The sequence below is a fragment of the Nannospalax galili genome, unplaced genomic scaffold (genome assembly GCF_000622305.1).
Source record: "Nannospalax galili isolate Female #2095 unplaced genomic scaffold, S.galili_v1.0 scaffold754, whole genome shotgun sequence".
NCBI classification, from domain to species: Eukaryota; Metazoa; Chordata; class Mammalia; order Rodentia; family Spalacidae; genus Nannospalax; species Nannospalax galili.
In genome coordinates this window covers 225,417-244,868 of record NW_008334195.1, presented here as the reverse complement: position 1 = coordinate 244,868, position 19,452 = coordinate 225,417, and the positions used below count along the sequence as shown (strand labels likewise).

At 38.5% G+C, this 19,452-nt stretch overlaps 1 protein-coding gene across 4 annotated transcripts in view; it reads left to right on the top strand.

Moving 5' to 3' along the window:
* Positions 1 to 19,452, top strand: part of Nova1 (NOVA alternative splicing regulator 1) — a 145,184-nt gene that overhangs the window by 40,019 nt on the left and 85,713 nt on the right. For 2 of the 4 annotated variants that reach the window (XM_029561713.1, XM_029561712.1), the window contains one exon: positions 16,940 to 17,040. The exons of the other annotated variants lie outside the window; for them this stretch is intronic. The gene's annotated coding sequence lies outside the window, so the exon portion shown is untranslated. The remainder of the gene's footprint in view (positions 1 to 16,939; positions 17,041 to 19,452) is intronic. 4 annotated transcript variants of the gene reach the window in all.

The window sequence follows — 19,452 nt, the reverse complement described above, 5'->3', positions numbered from 1 at the left end:
AGTTGTTGATGATATTGTTCATTGATGTAACATAAGGTAAAATTAACAATTTTTATGTAATCTTGAAGTATACCATTCAAGTAGGAAAAAAAGGCTTTGAGGTGCAGCAGGAAAGGAATTTCTGTTCTGGTCCTTTACAGATTTGAGGCAAGGTGCTTCATCTTTGTTTTTTAGTCTCCCAACATAAATATGGAAATGGGAGTACTTGTCAGAAGAGACTGCAGGTATTGCTAGTACAGATAAAAACCGTGAGCGTAAAAGCCAAGTTTACGATACGTGGTCCTGTGTCATGTAGAGCACCATGTGTTGAGGAACCTGTAGGAACATTTGGTGCTTGGCTTCTACTTCATTATAAGTAGTTTGAAGTTTTTTCCTTCTTTCAAAGAAGAGAAATGTCAGTTCATGGAAAATCATTGATAAAGGTATTGTACGCAAATGTATTTCACACCTCCTTGATTAAAAACAAGCTCATCTTTGTGCAGTCTTTTCTGCGTGAATTCAGGTTGTCCATAGAGTGGAAGACTGGAATGCTTGCTTTTAGAGAAGAACCCAGTTGGACATTCATTTGGGACTTGCACATCTTCCCCTGGCGTTACAGGAGAAGGCTGAGAAGCAGCTGAACGAACTAGAGAATGGTTGCTGACCACTGCTTACATGGGTCTTTCATCTCAGCTGCCAGCCAAGAAGCCCTACTTTTGATTTTAGTTTTTATTCTTAGAAGACCAAAGAAGCAGTTTATAAAAGGCATCTTTACAGAAAGTACTTTACAGAAACTGCTTCAGCCAGAAGCATTTTGAGAGACAAGAAAAGCCTGAGAGTTAGGATGTTGCAGAGAAAGACAAAGCCTGTGTAGTGTTGAAGAAAGACTGACCATACAGCACGAAGACCTGGGCTCTGGGCCAGGCTTGCGTCGAAATGTTGACACTGGACCTGCCACTTAGCAGTTGCATCAGCTCCAGCAGTTTCTGTAATATGTGCTGTGGTTTCTTATGTGCACAGTAGTGTCTATAACAGTACTTCACAGAATCGTGTATATTACTAGTGTATATGGAGAAAGCATGTGGAGCACTACCGGGCAGAGTCCTCAGTGCCTGGCAGCTACCATGTTGTCATCGTTAGACTTTTGCTTTTTGTACCTCCATTCCACAGACAGTGATGTCTATAAAGAAAGGAAATAGATCAACATTTCTGGGATTGGCAAGTCAAAAGTTGGGGAGCCCCATCTTAGTGAGAGCCTTCTTTCTTGTGGGGCCATCCTGCAGAGTGCCATGGCAGTGCAGGATATGACAAGGTGAGAAAGAAGGATACAACAACAGTACCAAGCTGACTTTTTATAAGAGCCCTGGTTCTCAGAGTGCCCATTAATCCATGATGCAGGAGCCCTCCCAGGAGAATGGCGTCCACTTGATTGCATCACCTCACAAAGATCCCACCTGATTCCATCTCTTCATACTTCACTATTAATTTCAAAGAAAGTTTTGATAGGAACATTCAGACCAAAGTCCATGGTTTATAAGATATACCATTAGTTTATAGACATTGAGAAAGAATAGATGTGAAAGTGTATGTGCCATAGGATCAATGCAGTATAAATGGAATTATGGTGTCAAGTAGGTAAATAACAAAGCTTTGATATTGTAATACATTTCAATAATGTTCATCTTGTTTATATTATATTGTTTATATTTAATTGGTTTTATAAGTTACCAGATAAAATAGTGGTAGTTGCCCCATCCACAGGAGATACATTCCAAGACCACTAATTGATTTGTAAAACTGTGTGAAATAGAGCTGTGCGTGGTGGCGCATGCCTTTAATCCCAGTACTTGGGAGGCAGAGGCAGATGGATCTCTGTGAGCTTGAGGCCAACCTGGTCTATATAGCAAAGTGTACCCAACCCTATACAGAGTATGTGTTTTCCTATACAAGTATATCTATGTTTAATTTATAAACGAGGCATAGTGAAGGATCACAAACAATAAATAACAAGAGAATAATCATAATGATGTAGAGCAAAATTTATGTGAGAGGTCTCATGTAGCTCTGCCTACTATAAAGAACTATGGACACTTTTACATGAGAAATAATACATTGTGGCAGGATGAATGTTGTACGCATGGTGGCTTTGTTTTAGGCCAATGTTTATCTTCTTTCTTGAGCTGAAATACTAACTGTTGAAAACAGGTGACTGTTGCATGACTAGCAGGTAGATACTGCACATAGAGTGGATGCACAGGACAAACAGGGAAGAGTCACGCCCTTGGCAGCATTGAGCTGGATGGGGTGTGGTTTCATCACTCTGCCTGGAATGGTGTTCAATTTAAAACCTGTAAGATTTTATTTCTAGAATTTTCCACTTATTTTTGGATTATAATTGACTATGTGTGCTCAGAACTTTTGAAACAAGACCTTAGATGCAGGGATGGTAGAATGTTGTTCTGCTGTTTTAGGGAGAAACTGGAAACTTGGAAAGTCAGTGCATGAAAACATTTGCCTCATGGTTTTTAGAAAATTTATAATTTCTGTTAGAAGGTCTTATCTAAAATGTTAGCAAAATGTCTTTTAGTATGTAGAATTCTGTTAATTTTGAGTAAGTTTTCACATACCCCTAATTTGCTAATAATACTTTTAGTTACATACTTTGGCCCTGTAAGACCCCGTGGTGTTTTCCAGTATCATGCCACATTGCTAGTAGTGAGTGACAGCACCAGGTCTCATGAGCTGTGGAACTAAAGTGGCAGGTTGAACATGCATCACCCCGCATCTCTGCCATTTCATCTCAGAGTGTCAGTTGCAGGATTGAAGTTGATTGTTAAAGTACTTAACACAGAGGTCACAACAAGCACAGTAAGCTTGCTACTTCTATGTTAATTTGATCATTACATTCAAGCAGTATTAAAGCTTCTAAATAGCTTTAAGAACTGGTACCATTCTACTTTTTTTATAATTGTGTATGTACATTTCTCATTTTTTATCTTTAAAAATTGCCTTGGTGAACAGTGATTTTATAGGTTGAAAATACCTAATGTATTTTCCCATTTACTGTTATCAACAATATAAGACAGTCTCTTCCACATGTTTGAATTTATTCCTGGGTAGTTTAACACCTCTAAAATAAGTTACATAATATACATAATCTACATAATAACACTTACTAGATATTCAGTTATCTCACAACTTTAAACATAAAGTACACAGTTTTGAATTTTTTTCATATCAGTTTTAAAACTATGTTCGCCAATCTTCTAAAGACCTAAGAAGGCATAATACAAATGGGCTGTGTGCTAAAACCATGCCAACTTACTTGAACTGGTTGCAATTGTGACTTGCTTGTTAATTGGTAGGTGTCCTTTAAAGAGAGACAAAACTAGTTCTGGAGTAAACTTGATAACCATACTAAGGTATTAATAATAAAAATAATAATATAGTTCTTTAGAATTAATATTTTTCAACCACAGAACAACTCTGCTACTGTAAAACCACCTTAAACAGGCTTGGGAAGAGAGAGAACAGTGTAATGACCAATGTAACAGATCCCAGATATTAAGATCTAAGTCACTGCTTTATAACTGCTGAGTCTAGTGTGGTACTGTTTGATTTCCTTGACTTGGTTTTGCTTATTTGTAAAATGAATCTGATTGTACCTGCTTTGTAGTATGTGCAGAATTAAAGTGCATAGGTGCAGCTATTGGCATAATTCTGATGATAGTGGAAGTGCTCATCATATCCCCCTCCATCCTGGATGGGGAGCAGCACAGGGTGTGGGATTCAGTTCTGTGGATTTCAGTGTGGACAGCTTGCTCAGTTTCCACCTCCCATGCAGGAGAAAAGCAGCAGCTTTAGTATTGTGGATACATTCAGATGTAGTTGTTAGCTTGGAAGTGGAAATGGTTACAGATGGATATGAGGGAGAGAGGGAAAGTGGGAGGGAGGGAGGCAGAGAGGGTGGGAAGCAGGGAGGTAGGGAGGGAGGCAGGGAGGGAGGGTGGATAAAAAGGGTTAGAGGAGGAGAAAGGGAACAGACCTGGAGCTATGTAATGTGGAATAGTCTATTCTAAAATTCCCCAAAAGTTCTGATTCTGCAGTAATAGCAATACCAATAAGATAAAGAATCATACCTAATACTTAAGAATTCATCTGGATAATTAAAAGTAACTTTTGACAGTTGTTTAAGAGTGGTTGTATCTCTTGATGTAGTCTTGAACTCATCTGTCACATTTTCTTAAGTGAATTTCTACTGGTGTTAGACATTGAGATATTTTTAAGTTAAAATTATTACATTGTCACTAGTCTTCTATTATTTCATGGTCTAGGTATTTTACTTTCTTAAATTGATTTTATTATTTAAATAATATAATAACAGAATGAATCATCTTTAAAAGCCTTGAAATCAAATGCAATTTGCTTCCCAGAGTTCTCTCAGAACATTTTTATATTTTCAATAATGTTGAATTGGAATTGCTGATTATTGGTTTATCAGTTTTTTATCAGTTTTTCTCTGTACGGTAGCTGGGAACTCATATATACTCCTTGCCCGTGAATTCTGTTCATCAGCCTTCATTACATCAGCACCATTACTGTGTCATTCCTTTGTAAATCAAGGAAATTGTTCCATTGGCCATTCTTTGTCCTCTTCCTTCTCCACCTCCTCTTCCCCTCCACTTGGTGTTTATTATGTGGTCCAGGCTGCCCTAGTACTTTGGGTGCTCTGACCCTAGTCTCCCGAATGTACATCATCACACCTAACTTGCTCTTCTGTTTTCATACTCTTGTGAATGGAGTTTAATGTGTGTCTCGTGTGTCTTTTGTGGAGTGCTTTACTGTGTTCTAGACTTGTTCTGATCACTTTAATACTGATTTTATTTTCACTTAGTTCTCAAACCAGTCCCTTTAGGGAATTACTGCTGTTGTCCTCATTTCACACAAGAGGAATCGGAGTAGGGATTTACCCTGTATCACATGCAGGTTACTAATAGACAGTTCTGAGTCCGGAAACTTGATTCTAGAACCCGAGCTCTTGGGAAGCTTTCCGTAATCTTTGTGGGTGAGCTGTAATACTTCTTTTACACTAATACAACATCTTAACAATCTCCTTCATAAAGCAAATCACTGGATGTTTAATTAGAAGAAAGCCTAGAATCTTGTAATATATGCTGAGTGTTCACACATACATAGGGACTGGTGGAGAGTAATTTTCCTCCTAACACCAACTTCAACCTGATAACTATCACTTATCACCATGCTTATGAGTAATTTTTAGAAAGTAATTGACATTCATCGACTGAACTAGGGCATGGTGTTCCAACACGCTAAAGATAATTAAATAAAGTTAGAGAACTAATAAGTTTTAGATGATATTAGGATTGTTTTGTTTAAAAATTTTAGACGGCATATATATTTGTTCTTAAGATTAAGTATTATAAATAACTCAAAACACATTTTTATGTGAAATATTCTGGCCAGCACTTGAAATTAAAAATGAATGTAGTTTCACTTAACATGTCACCAGTTAAAGATAAATTCTGCTTGACATTATTTGAACGTTTCCTGTAATAATAATGAGTAATTCCTATCTCGTGTTTTTCTTTCTTTACTGTACAGAGAAGCTTTTTGCCTTTCTCCTGTGAGTATAACGTCTGAGTCTAGATGATACACTGTTAGAACAGTGAAGAGGAAATTGTTCTCCACTGTCAGCTTCTGCTGTTTAAGTACAGAGGTTTGCAGTAGGATGCAGTTGCCTTAGCTCCAGTCAAACCTCATATGACATGCACATGGATTTTTAAAGGAAGAGTTGAAGGTGTTTAATGGCAAATGTTCCCAGCTGCTCTGAGTCCTGTGCATTGTCGTAGGTGCTCTGTACGTTTTTACTGTTGTGCTTGTGTTCTGTCACAGTGGCCCTGGTCCCTCTACTCAGCTTATCCAAGGAATAGGCAAACATTAGGAGCTGGTAGTCTTCAGACTTCGGTGAGTTTTGGCACAAAAGAACTAAAGTCAGTAGTTGCCACAGCAGTAGTAGCCATACTACTAGTAGGTCATGGTTATATAGAAACCGCTCGACTCCACACTGCTGCTTTTTTAAGAATTAATTCACACAATGAAGATATGAGGAAAGACATCCCAAGAGGTTAGAGTTTTCCCTAAGAGTGTGTGTGTGTGTGTGTGTGTGTGTGTGTGTGTGCATGCACTTGAGTCTGCATGGATATAACTTAATAACTGTGACTATGTTGTATAGGTAAATGTTTGTAAGTTTGCACATGTATTTAATTTTTATAAAACTAGAAGGATAGGAGGCCGGAGAGGTGGCTCAGCGGTTAAGAGCATAGGCTGCTCTCGCAAAGGACCCGGGTTTGAAACCCAGCACCCACATAGTGGCTACAAACCGTCCTTAACTTCAGTTCTGGGGAATCAGACACTGTCTTCTGACGTCTGTGGGCATTGCATGGTACAGTTGCACTTACATACATGCAAGTAATACACTCACATACATGTAATTAAAATAATAGAATATTTGAAAAGTATAAGAATAGGTTTGGGTCCTTTAGGTTTCTAATTTTAGCTACAGTGTTCTAAAGGATTTTGTGTAAACTGATACTTTCTAGTGCAGGCAAGTAGTAAAAAGAATCAGGCATTAATAATTAGATTAAGTATCCGTTAAACAACTTTACCCAGTAATTTAGTATTCCTATGAACTGGAGAAGACTGTTGTTACTGGATTTTTGTCAGCAGAGACCCCAGGAAGGTGCAGACCACTGATTTGCTTTCCAGTGCCTGTTGGCTATATGTGGCATAGTTATCCAGTGAAAGCCTCATGTTACAAACTAACAGTCAGTTGTTTCAGTGCTACAGTTCCACAAGCTTCTGGGAAGTCAGACTCTTAGACTATTAGACTCATTCTTTTTAACTTAAGAAAATTATGAAGAAAATTTATTATTAAATGTGTAGTTTTAAAGGTACTTTAAAATATCCTTAAGGAGATAGACCTAGAGTTAGGGCAGAATGCTTATTTTTCTCTTATTATACATTATAATTTGAGTATATGGCATGCCTTAACTACTGTTCATGGGTATTTGGGTTTGGAAATATCAGAAACTGGATAATAAGATTGTCTCCTACAGGCACCTCTCTACATCGTAAAGAATTGCCATTAAAATGTAGCTTTTATATTTCTAACAATGCAGATTCATAGAATCCCCAGTGTAGCTGGTGGAGTGTTCTCTAAGGGTGAGGAGCAGCACAGACTCTTAAGTATCATGAATTCCACACTAAACTTTACCTGTCCGATTGTACTTTTAAATATACCTATGTGTTCATACCTTTTTTCTAGATTTGATGGCTATTTCTATTTTGGAAAATATACATTTTAATTTTTAAAGTAGTTAAGGAATATCACATAAGAATATTTAATTAGGTAACAGTTGTGTAGGGAGATGAATAAATCTGTACATTTTAGAATATATGATTTTGTTTCCTTTTAAAGTAGAAAAATATGTCAAATGATTTAATAAATAAATTGTATTACTATATATAAAATAAGATATTTAAAAAGGAAGTTGAAACCAAAAAGTTGCATACTGATTTACTGGTTGCATATGCCAGACTTTCTCACGGCGACCTACCGTAGATCATCCGTGGGCGTTGCGCTGGCTCCGATGCTGGCCACGGTTCAATTTTCCCGTAATTCCTTTCAGGATTGTTGCTGAAAAATGTCACCATTTACATTTAGGTTTTCTTCTTTATTTCCATAAAGCTTTCCTTAACTCTTGATAGCCTTAATAGAACAACTTAAAATCAATAAACTTTAAAAATGCCAAGGTGAGATGTATAGAAACTTTTGACCAAGAATGCAGGGTTGTCACGTGGAGAACGTGCGGTTACCATGGGCCCCACCTGCGCTTGCTCTGCAGTGACTCCTCAAGGCCCAGCTTCTCCCACTAACGTAGGTGCAGTTGTTGTGAATGATGGCCAGTGTTCAACGTTTGTTAGCTGAGGGCCACAGTCTACAGCCACTGTCTTTGCTATATTTTCTGTGAGTCCCCACAAACGTACAATGACGCGTGTCTATAATTAGATTATTGTAAAGGAATGTGTGGCTTCCCCAACAACCCCAGGTTCTGTCTAGGCACCCTCTGTTCTGTTCCCCAGCTCATTCCTGGTAACTGCTTATTTACTGTTTCTTAAGTTTTGCTCTTTCCGTGGTTCCATGGAACCATGCAGTGTGTTATTGTTTTAGATTGTATTTGTCATGTTATGATGTGTATTTAATGTTCCTCTCTGTCTTTTTTAAGTTTATTTCTATTTTATTTGTATGAGTGTTTGCCTGCATGTAAGTTAGTGCACTGGCATCCTGCAGTGCCCTCAGAGGTCAGAAAATGGTACCAGATCCCCTGGAACTGGAGTTGAGGACAGTTGTTAGCCACCATGTGGGTGCTGGGAATTGAACCTGTGTCCTTTCCAAGAGCAGCCAGTGCTCTTAACCGCTGAGCCATATCTCCAGCCATCCCCCTCTGTCTTTTAAAGGTGTCTTATGTCATGTCTTTCTCGTTGAATGACACTTCAGTGCACGGATGTACAGCACTTTGCGGAGGAAGCTTTGTTTCCAAGTTGGGATAATTAGAGGTACAACTTCCGGAAACTTCCGTGGGGGTTCCACATGGGTATAAGTTTTCTGCTAAGTTTTGTAAGTAACAGCTAGCATGATTGCTGTGTCATGATATGAGCGTATTTAATTTTAAGACAAATGGGGTCAAGCAATCATGTCTGTAATCTCCGTACTTGGGAGCTGGAGTGGCAGGACCCTGAACACTGACGGACAGCCTGGGTTACATAGTGAGTTCAGATCAACTTGGACTCAGAATTTTAAAACCGTATCTAGACAAACAATAAGATAATAAAAACATAGAGTGGTTTTCTTTGGAATAAACTGTTGAACTCTTTTGTACCCGACGGTCTTACACACTGTAGCTGTTGCCCTGGATGTGCAGTGCACCACCCTTAGTTTCCAGTGCAGTCTCTGATGAGGTTTTGTTCCAGGTGGAGTCCTTTCTCCAGGTGTGTGTGGGCAGGCCTAACTTGCAGTGCTTTGGTGACCCAGCTTAGAGATGAGATGTTCACAGAAGTCAAGTTGTCAGAAAACAGTGATGCAGAGATATGGGAGGAGTTGGAGGGGAGGGAGTGGGCATGGATTTGATCAAAAGACCTTATATGCATGTTTGAAATTCTCAATGAATTTTTTTAAAGTTAAAAAGTGAATTCATAACTGTGTGTTCCTAATCAACTGTGACTGTGATATACCTATAAAAGGGAAATTCTGTACGTAAAGATAGACGTGTAGAGAAAACACCATGAGAACATGCTAGCTTTCGTCTAAAACCAAGGAGACGGGTCTGGACCATATCCTTCCATGATGGCCCCAGGCAGGACCCGCCTCCTGCCCTCTTGGTTTCCAGCTTCTGGCCTCCAGAGCCTGCTGGCAACATTCCTGTTGGATGAGCCTCTGGCACCACTGGGAAGCCAGTGCACGCACGGAGCTGAGTTTCTCTCCCCAGTCCTATTTGCATCGGTCTGTCTGTTTGATGATAAGCCTGTTTAGTTCTTCTGCCCAGTTTAAATGTGACTGTTTCCTAATTGTTTAGTTTTTCCAAGCTTTTTGGATATTTTGGGTATTAGTCTTGGATGAGGTATGTATTTTGTGTATATTTTTTCTTCATCTATGAATTAACTTTTCCTTCGCTTAGATTTTCGCACACAGTAAAGTTTTCAGTATTAATGAAGTTTAATTAATCAGTTTTTTCCTTAGAAATATTTGCCTTGTATCTAAAAATTCATTGTCAAACCCAGGACCACTTTAGTTTTCTCCTCTGTGTTCTTGTATGTAGTCTTGTCTTTGATACATTCTGAGTTAATGTTTTCTGAAAGGTTTATGGTCTGCATCTGGTTTTATTTGTTAAAATCTCACTTCTCCATGGAGTCCCTTTGTTCCTTTGTGAAAGATTAGTTGACTGTATTTGCATTGTTTTTCCTAGTCTTTGCCTCTCTGTTCCATCGATGAGTCTCTCTCTTCCTCCAGTAGCAGACTGGCTTGGTAACTTTAACTGCGTGGGAGTCTTCTAGTCAGAGAGCATGCACTTCCACCTGTTCTTTTCTTTCCATGTTATGTTTGCTTATTATAGATTTGGCCTTTTCATATAGGCACCAAAAACAGTGTATTGGTATCACTAATGTAACTTGCATGTATTTTGTGTTTCCACTGAGTCTATAGGTCAGTTTAACTGGCATCTTAGCAGTTGCGTCATGCTTTCCACCTATGCAGGTGAACACTTATTTCCATAGCTCTCTTTTTATGTCTTTCATCAGTTTGTAGTTATCTTCATGTAGATCATAAATAGATTTTGACAGTCTTATACCAGATCATTTTAATTACTTAGTGTGAGAGCAACGACTTTTATGCAATTAAAAGAAATTGTAAAATAAGAATTTTCCATCCTCCAAGAGTGTGCAAAGTTTTGTAGTTGATCACTTATGCCTACATTGCTGTGATAACTCCGTTTTCATACCATATTGCTCAAGCTGAAGAATATTAGAATCATTTCATCAAAACAATGGATTCTTCTGAAGTCATATAGGTTGGTACTATTATCTAATAGTGAATTTCTATAGCTTTGGCTAAATTAAATTTGTGTGATTATTTTTTCTAAACATTCCTATTTATTTGTAACTGGCATTTCTTGCTATATAAGTGGACTGAACAGGTATAAATCTAGAATGTAGTTCTGTAATTTTGACTCATGTTTCATGCCTTCATTATTTTGTTCCTCTTACAAGGAGTGGCTGATAAGATTAGTGTTGAATATACATGTCATAATTTAGGATGATGAGTGATTTTAAAATGAGTGGGAATATCATGTTACCAGTTATAAACATCAAGGTAATATAATTCCATATTCTTGAAAAGTATGACATTTAAACAGAGATAAGGTCATGTATAATCTAGTCATGTAAAATGCTGATACCTTAATTTATTTAAAGTGAGGTACCAGAGAATCTTCCTTGAAATATTAATTTAAATGTTGAATGCCTGGAAATGGGGAAGATCTTATGTTATTAAGCTCTGAGTCAGGCCTGAACATTCTCTAAAATTGTTTTAGATTACTCCAATGTAAATATCAAGTGCTCATTTGAAATAAGAAATCTAAACTTTCTTTTTTTTCCCGTCCTCAAGCCATTTTGATCTTAGGCTTCTAGGCTTGATGTCTTATTTAGAAGATTTACTTTTTAGGATTTCTGCTTCTCTTGCCGTACAGAGAACTGAGCCCGGAGCCTTGTTCATTCCAGGCGAGAGCCTGGCACTGAGCCTCAGCCCCATGCTTCCGTTCCTGTAAACCAAACATTCGCTATAAATCTCCCATCTTATTTCATTATGTAATATTATTTTTAATATTTTTTATTGAGCTTTTATATATTTCGTACAACAGTTCCTAATCAAATTTAGACCCCGTTCCCCATTCATGTCTCCCCCATCCCCTGTTGGACCTCATGCATTCTACCATACGTGTTACTTTAATCACTTAGCATTTCTAAAAAAAATATTTTACAGATTTTCCAGCATTTCTATAATTTTTATAAAGTCTTTAAAAAGATTTTTAAATGCATCTGTTTATTTCCTGTGGGCATATGTGTGCATGTATGTGAAAGTCAGAGGATAACTTGTGGGAGACTTCTTTTCCCTTCATTATGTGGGTCTTGGAGATCTAACTTGGGTCATTCGGAGGCAAGTGGCACCAACCCACTGAACCCCTCACCAGCCCATGGTTTTATAATTTTAGATGAAGAAAAACATGAATAAATTCCTTATATATTCCACAGTCGTGGCAATTTCTGATCATTACTGAGAATCAGAAAGGATATAGTGCTGGTATTCAGCCTGGAGTCCATAGAATGTTCTATGAGAGCGGCTGGTCGATCACAGTCACTTGCTGGCTCCCTGCTGCTCCTGATTTCCAGGTGCAGTGTCAGCTGAGGTGCAGCAGGATGAGGGCGTCAAACAGTGTGGCTTTGTCTTCAGTATGGTCTTTGTCACGATCACGCATTCTGCTGTTTCTTTATTCTTTTGTCATCAAGATACAGCTTTGGGGGCATTTTCGAAGGTCTTTTTAATCTTGCTGACTTTAATTTTAACCTCATGGTCCATTTATCTGCCAACTTGTTGCCCTCTTGCTTAAAGCAGCTTGGACCAGTGTAGTAGTGCGGTGTGCAGAATTTTGGGCATCTTGCCATTCACGCTGCCGGCCACGGTGACTGGACAGTGCCCTCCTTCCTCACAGCCTTCTTGGCTCTCCTGGACTAGCACACAGGCATGGCTACAACAAAGGGAAAAGACTCGTTTCCTGACATCCTTGCTGTCCTTTGCTTTGGCCTCTGCTCGTCTGCCTCTCCCTGATGAGTCCCTTTGCTTTCTGTGGGACCAGAGGAACAAAGGCTAGCTCTCTAATTTGGCACGTGGGCAATGGATTTTTCAGGGGCATGTTTTGGGAGTGTCACACCATCCAGTTCTGAACTGTTCTTTGCTGTTCTTTCTGGTTGGCTTCTCCGGTGTCTGCACAGCCTCTGGCTCATCACGTTCTCATCCGTTGGCGTCTCAAGTCCGCTTACTTTTTTCTGCCATTGAGCATAGTGCTATCCAGTTCACTGTAGCTTGTTTTCCAACTGAAAGTCTTTTCTCCGTCTTTCCACATAGGCTCGGGGAGGGCACCAGGCCCGGGTGAGAAACAAGCACTCACTGCAGCAGCCTTCCCTTGGTGACGTTTGCGGTCTAACGCCACTCGATTAGATCACTCAGCAGTGTCACTGTACATCCTGATTGGGTCAGTGAAGCAACGTCCTGTGACTGATGATTGGCTCCCCCAAGACAGGTTCAGAGAACATTGTTCTAGGACAAAGAGGGCTGAAGAAGGGGAAATGCTTGTTATAAACACGCCAGCATGTCTCTGTCTTAGACTTCGGTTCTAAGCACTGGGAAAACTCCCACCCTCTCCCTTGTCACTAAATTTTTGCTAGCCTTGTTAGGAGGCCCATTCTTGCTGGGCACCAGCTGGGTACCACTTCATCACACTTCATCTTGATCCCAGCTGCATCGTTCTTACCTTGATAATCAGTGTTCTCCGTTTGAACTAGTGCTGTTCCTCCGTTTTCGCTGAGTACTCTATCAAAACAGCGTCTTTGTTGTTCTGTTTCCATAACTTGCCTTTGTTTGGGATTCTGAACATTGTTTTGTTTCATATTTAATAGTTCAGCATTTCTTTCTTATTACCATTATAATTTTCACTGTCAGTGACCCCTTGGCTTACTGCTTTATCCAGTGCATAAAGTGGAACCTGACCCATAAGAAACATTGTTTTTTGCTGAGTGAATGTGAATGACTCCTGGTTTTCAGATTCTAACTGTAGAAGATTGTTTTGACTTTTCAATAGTTTTTATTCTACCAGGGTTTTACATAGTATTGACTTTATTGTTTGTTTTGTAATACTGTGCTGAGGTTTGAACAAGGTTTTGGACATGCTAGGCCAGCCCTCTGCCAGTAAGCTGAATTCCAAACACCTTGTCTTATTTTGAAAGCCCACGTGGTATCCTACAAGTCAGTGTTCCCATAATCGGTTCCTCTGTTGGATCATCCTTTCCTCTCATTCATTTCCTTTTAATCTGCTGTCACTGTGAGTTTTTCAAGCTGCCTACTACTAAATGGCTCTCTTAGAGGTAAACGTGCTGTAATTCCCTCCTGTACTTAGGCCTGCCCTGTTCTACTTGTGTGTCCATGTCCCTACATGTGCATTCCCGCTGACTTCCAGAGCTCTGAATCCTGGCCACGGTCTTCTCAGCATTGCCTTTACGTAAAACCTATGCATTTCTCCTGCTGCCATGTATATATTGTCTGTACTGATACATAGAGTATAACCCCAATCATGAGACATCATTAGAATAGTTTCTATACCTTTCTTTACATTCTTCAAATGGTTGGGAAACCACTAAACATTAGTGCCATATGCTGTTTTTTCATGTGCATTAACAAATCTGTTTTATCGCTGTGTAGCCCTAAAGGTAGGAATTCACTTGTTAATTGCTTTTTTAGAACATACCCCAATATTCAGAAGTATTGTAGTAATTCAAATATCTTTATTAAAAATCATGGATATGTTTGAATTGTTATCTTTTACATTCAGGAAGCTATTTTTTTTTAAATGGGAAAATGATTTCTAAAACTGAAAACAATAGTTCTATTATATTTGCAAAAAAAAAGTCTTTGTAAAAAAATATCCCTTGCTATGTTCTTCAAATTTGATGTTTTGTTTGTATATTCATGTGTAACGAAGGAAAGACAGAGTGGAAGTGAGAACACTTATATAAACATTGTCACCACATGTTTTCCATAGCGGACATGTGACAGGTACGTGCAGTGTAAGAGGCAGACTGATGTAGTGTGGCTTTGGAGAAACGCAGGCTCCTGGAGTGTGCAGCAGAGCTCCTCGACTCTAATTCGGGACTTTCATACTCTAAAATAATGCTGAATGTAAGCCCTGGGCTTTAAACCCTGCGAGGATAAGGAGCACCAGATGAAGGCGACGCTGTGTAGCAGCTAGTGGGTTGGGCCCTCTGAAGAACTTCTAGCCTGCTTGAAACAGCTCTTTGGACAGTCACCACTTACTACTACTACTAAAATAGGCCAGGTATTATAATGTGTGCCTCACATGAGGGTGGTGTTGTAAGCATCACTGTAAATAGATATTCTTCATGCCCACAAGAAGAAACAGCTGCTCAGACTTACCTATTTAATTTAAAGAGAAAACTTCTTATTCTATTGAGTTCCTTAAATCATTCGTTAGTGGTTCTTTAAACTTATCAGGAGACAGTATGTTAACAACCTTGCAAGGGCTGGATGGCTCAGAGATTAAGAGCACTGGCTGTTCTTGTGGAGGACCCAGGTTCAATTCCTAGCACCCACCTGTGGCTGATAATCATCAGTAGCTCCAGTTCCAAGGAATCTGATGTCTGTTTCTGTTTCTGGCCTCTGTGGGGCACATTGCATACTTGTGGTGCACTTACATGTCGGCAGAACACTCATACAAAAATACAAACAAAATTTTAAAGTGAAAAAGAGCTGGAAGGATCACTCAGTGGTTAAGAGCCCTAACTGCACTTGCAGAGGACCCAGGTTCATTTCCTAGCATCCACTGGTGAGGGGGCAGCTAACAACCATCCATCCCTCCAGAGGATCTGGCACCCTCTTCTGGCTTCTGCAGCCACTGCACGCATAGGTGCATACATCCAAACAAAACACACATAAAATAAAAATAAATAAAAATTTAAAAGAACTTTAGAAACACAGTATATTTCCCTTATAAGATTTTAGGGACTCCCATATGATATTTTATTATCAAATTTTGCAGAATTCCTGGTTCCCATATGCCCCATATCTGACCCCTGGCCTGGGAATACCTGGTCCTTGTCTTTTTAAATAACAGACCAGAAAACTGTATTTCTTCTGCCTGTACATCATACTGACAGTAAAATGAAATGATATTTATTCAAACTGTGTCTTACTATAGAAAGACATAAAGAAAATTGAAACAATGTTAATTCTCTCTATATTGAGCAAATGCTAACATAAATAACTTCTGTTCCTTACTTAGTGAATGAGGTTCAGAAATATTTGGTTTATAGGACACAATCTATGGTCAAATTTGTTGAACTTTTTCATGCAAAGTACCTCAGACTATTTCAGAAAGAAAAGTATATCTTAAAGTAACATTGGCGCCAGTCTAGAGTGGTGAGCACAGTGGCTGTCAGTCAGTGAGCAGCACAGTGGCTGTCAGTGAGTGAGCTGCCCAGTGGCTGTCAGTGAGTGAGCCACACAGTGTCAGTCAGTGAGTGAGCTGCAGCGTCAGTGAGCCGCACAATGGCTGTCAGTAAGTGAGCCACACAGTGACTGTCAGTGAGTGAGCTGCACACTGGCTGTCAGTGGGCTGCACAGTGGCTGTCAGTCAGTGAGCTGCACAGTGGCTGTCAGTGAAGCCGCACAGTGAGCTGCACAGTCAAAGGCTGTGACCTCAGCCTAGGGGACACAAAGAAACTCCAAGCACTGTTCCATTCAACCTCACTCCATCATACATGAAATGTACATGAAAACTGTTGTTCTAGTAAATCAAGATGTGCTATTCAGTTTCTGTATCAGTGATATTACCCTTGGTTAGCCGCTGTTCACATGGACCAAGGATAAAGACTGTATCTAGGTTGCAAGTCAGTTTGACATTGAAGGAAGAAAATTACCCTGTGCATGATATTGTTTTAAAATTGCATTACTTGAAAAATTAAAGTCATTTTATAAACATTTTAAAAATGAAATAATTTAGAATTTTGGAATGCCTTTTCTTGTATTTCTCTTTCGGTATTTTGATGTGGCTTGGCTTCAAGTTTGATATCTCAACCTGTTTGGGGTTTTTTCCCCCCTTGAATTGACACCTAAAACAAAACTACTAAACTGACCGAACAATAGAGAATGCCACTGCCTGTATTTGCTTAATTTTGGGTAAATTGCTGTTGAAATAGTGTTTTGAATCACTATGTGTTTGGATTTTATTTTTAACATGTCCTGTATTTGTTTTATGATTACACTGTGAATTGAGCAGCTGTATTCTGGTATTGCAATCATTCCTAACACCCAACCTTTCAACGAATGGCAGTCATGTGTGCAGGTCTCTTGTGACTTGAGGGATGTACTCTGTTCTGCGGCGGCAGTTTCCACACAGCCGCTTGCCTTCTTCAGCACGTTCATTTTCTGTAGTACTTTTTGCCCCTGTATATATGTACAGGAATCACTTCACCCACCACCGAATTGCAGCCACTTCTGAGGTGGAACGCAGCAACTGTTTAACAGCGCCCTTTCCCCTAGGTGCTGGCGGCTGCAGAAGAAGTAGTGCATGGGCCTGTTCAGAAGGCATTCCTCCACTGCCCATCTGCAGACTGACACTGACTAGGAGTACCACATACACTGTAAGTTTCCTGTGTACCTGCCCTAGACTGCAAAACCCAGTAAGAGACTGACAAACAGCTGGGAAGAATCTCTTAACATGTGCGGAGGTCAGTCAAGCTTAGTGCTGCTCTCTGGCTCTAAATCTGCTTTGTGGTTGGATAACACGTAGATGGGTGTATCACTCTTTGGAAATGATTTTAAAGCCAAGGTAGACTAAAATCCTCTTTATAAATTCTTCTCAAACTGGAAGTTAAGTCAAATGATTTTTAAATTTTCAGGAAGCCAGAGCATTTTTAGATTACAGAGCCATATTAAAATTTCAAATCAACTTTCAGTTCAGCAGAAACATTTTAGCCTTGCTGGTAGTGTCTCGTGTATTAGTGTTGATGTCCTCTGGTGAAAGTTTTGCAACGAGGCCATTTTATGGTGAACCTGGTTTGGTCCTTTAATTTAGAAACACCAAGTTTGAATTTTTTTCTTTAGAAATTTTTCTTTCCGGCATGGGAGAAAGGAAATGGTTAATATTAAAATATAGCATATTTCGGTTGCCGTCTCCCATTTCGGTGAGGAGTTTTTCATTGGTATAAGCAATTTTTAAATATTTCCTTCTTTAGTAATAGTTTGCTAAGTTTATGCTTTTTAAGATATGGAAATTGCATTAGAATTTTTTCTGTGTATTGTTACGCTATGCTGTGTGGATGATTTTATTCTATTATTTTAGATTTTTTAAAAAAATCAGTACTGTTACCTGTTAATTATTTATTATCTATTTTTGATGAGCCTATAGACATTTTTATGTAAAAAATAGGGTATCTTCATCCTCTGAGTCTGAATCATAAAATATTTAGTGTCATTTGGTTTAGTCAAGTTTTCATTATGTGTCGTAAGTTAAATAATACTTGTATACCTGTCTGTGTCTGTAGAGTCTTTCCCAAACAAGGTCAAGTGAACTTCAGAACAGTTTCTTTACTTGTAAAATGAAGGGAATACAAGAAAGTCTTTTCTAGAGCCTTTGGAGCTTTGGTGTCTAACCAGGCTGAATTCTACGTATTCACAGTGCACTGCACATCATATTTTGGTACAAGTGACTTGTCCTGATTAGAGTATTATTTGTGATAGTTAAATGCTGAGTGATGTGGCTGTAGTCTCAAAAGAAAGGGTTGAATTTCCTGCAGAGACTTACAACTCTCTGAATCTGTATGAAGATACACTGTTTTGAAATGCACCTTCTTTAAAAAAATGTACATATTACAGTTTTGTTTTGTTTTGGTTTGGCTTTGGGACAGAGTTTCACTATGTAGGTATGGCTAGCCTCGAACTTACTATGTAAACTAGGCTGGCCTGGAATGTGGAGATCCACCTGCTTCTGCCTCCATAGTGCTGGATTCAAGGCATGTTCTGCCATGGCTCAAAGTACAGTTCTTACTACTTTATAATAAGAACATCAAATGAATTAGAAAAACAGCTGGGTTTTACTCATACTTAGAGTGAAATTCCACTTAAATATTACCAAGACTTTACTTACTAAAATGCTAATTAGATATAATGTAGAATTATACTTATGTATCTATAGCAAGAAAGTTTTATCAATTTATGAAATATTAAAGTGCTATCACTTTGTTTGTTCTGTAAACATTGTAAGTACTGCTTAATAAATACCTTTCATTTTATTAACCAAAATAGTTACCATTGGAAGGAACAGATATGTTTTATGTTATTTTAAGTTCTAGTGAAAAAGCTGTACCTATTACGTGTGTTTGAGTATGTTTTAAATTATACAGGATGTTGAAATGTTACATCTTAGACATTCTATGGTAAATGTAAGTTTAACAACTTACTACTAGATTCAGTTTTTAACTGTGAATCTAATATTAAAATGTTCTAATGATCGCAGTCTGTAAAAGGGCATTAGGTGGGAATAGTCATTGGGTGCACACCTGTATTCCTTCACCTTAATGCAAAGGAACTGCTTGTGTAATTAAAATAAACTGATGATTTCAAAAATGTGTTTATTTGGAGCATTTGTGCAGTTTATTTAGAAATTATCCTCATTCCGAAAAATACATACCTAGTGTATTTACATGGTTGCTTTATAAGAGAAAGGTTGCTCTTCCACATGTACGGAAAGACTAGAATTTTACTTAGGGTTGTTATTAAATTATTATTAACTATATTGTTTTGGAATTCAGAAATAAATATTAGAACAAGAGTAATTCACTCTTAATTAATATGCCAATTTTATACTCCATTCTGATTTTCTATTGGCCATGGGAAAATTGAAGTAAATACATAAATACTATGAAATTTTAAATGCTTCAAAGGTACATACTTAGACATCTGTCAGTACCATCCTGCTAGCATCTAGCTTACACATGGAAAATTCAAAAACTAACACTAGGACCAGCTGAAGATAATAGTATTGATAAGAAAAT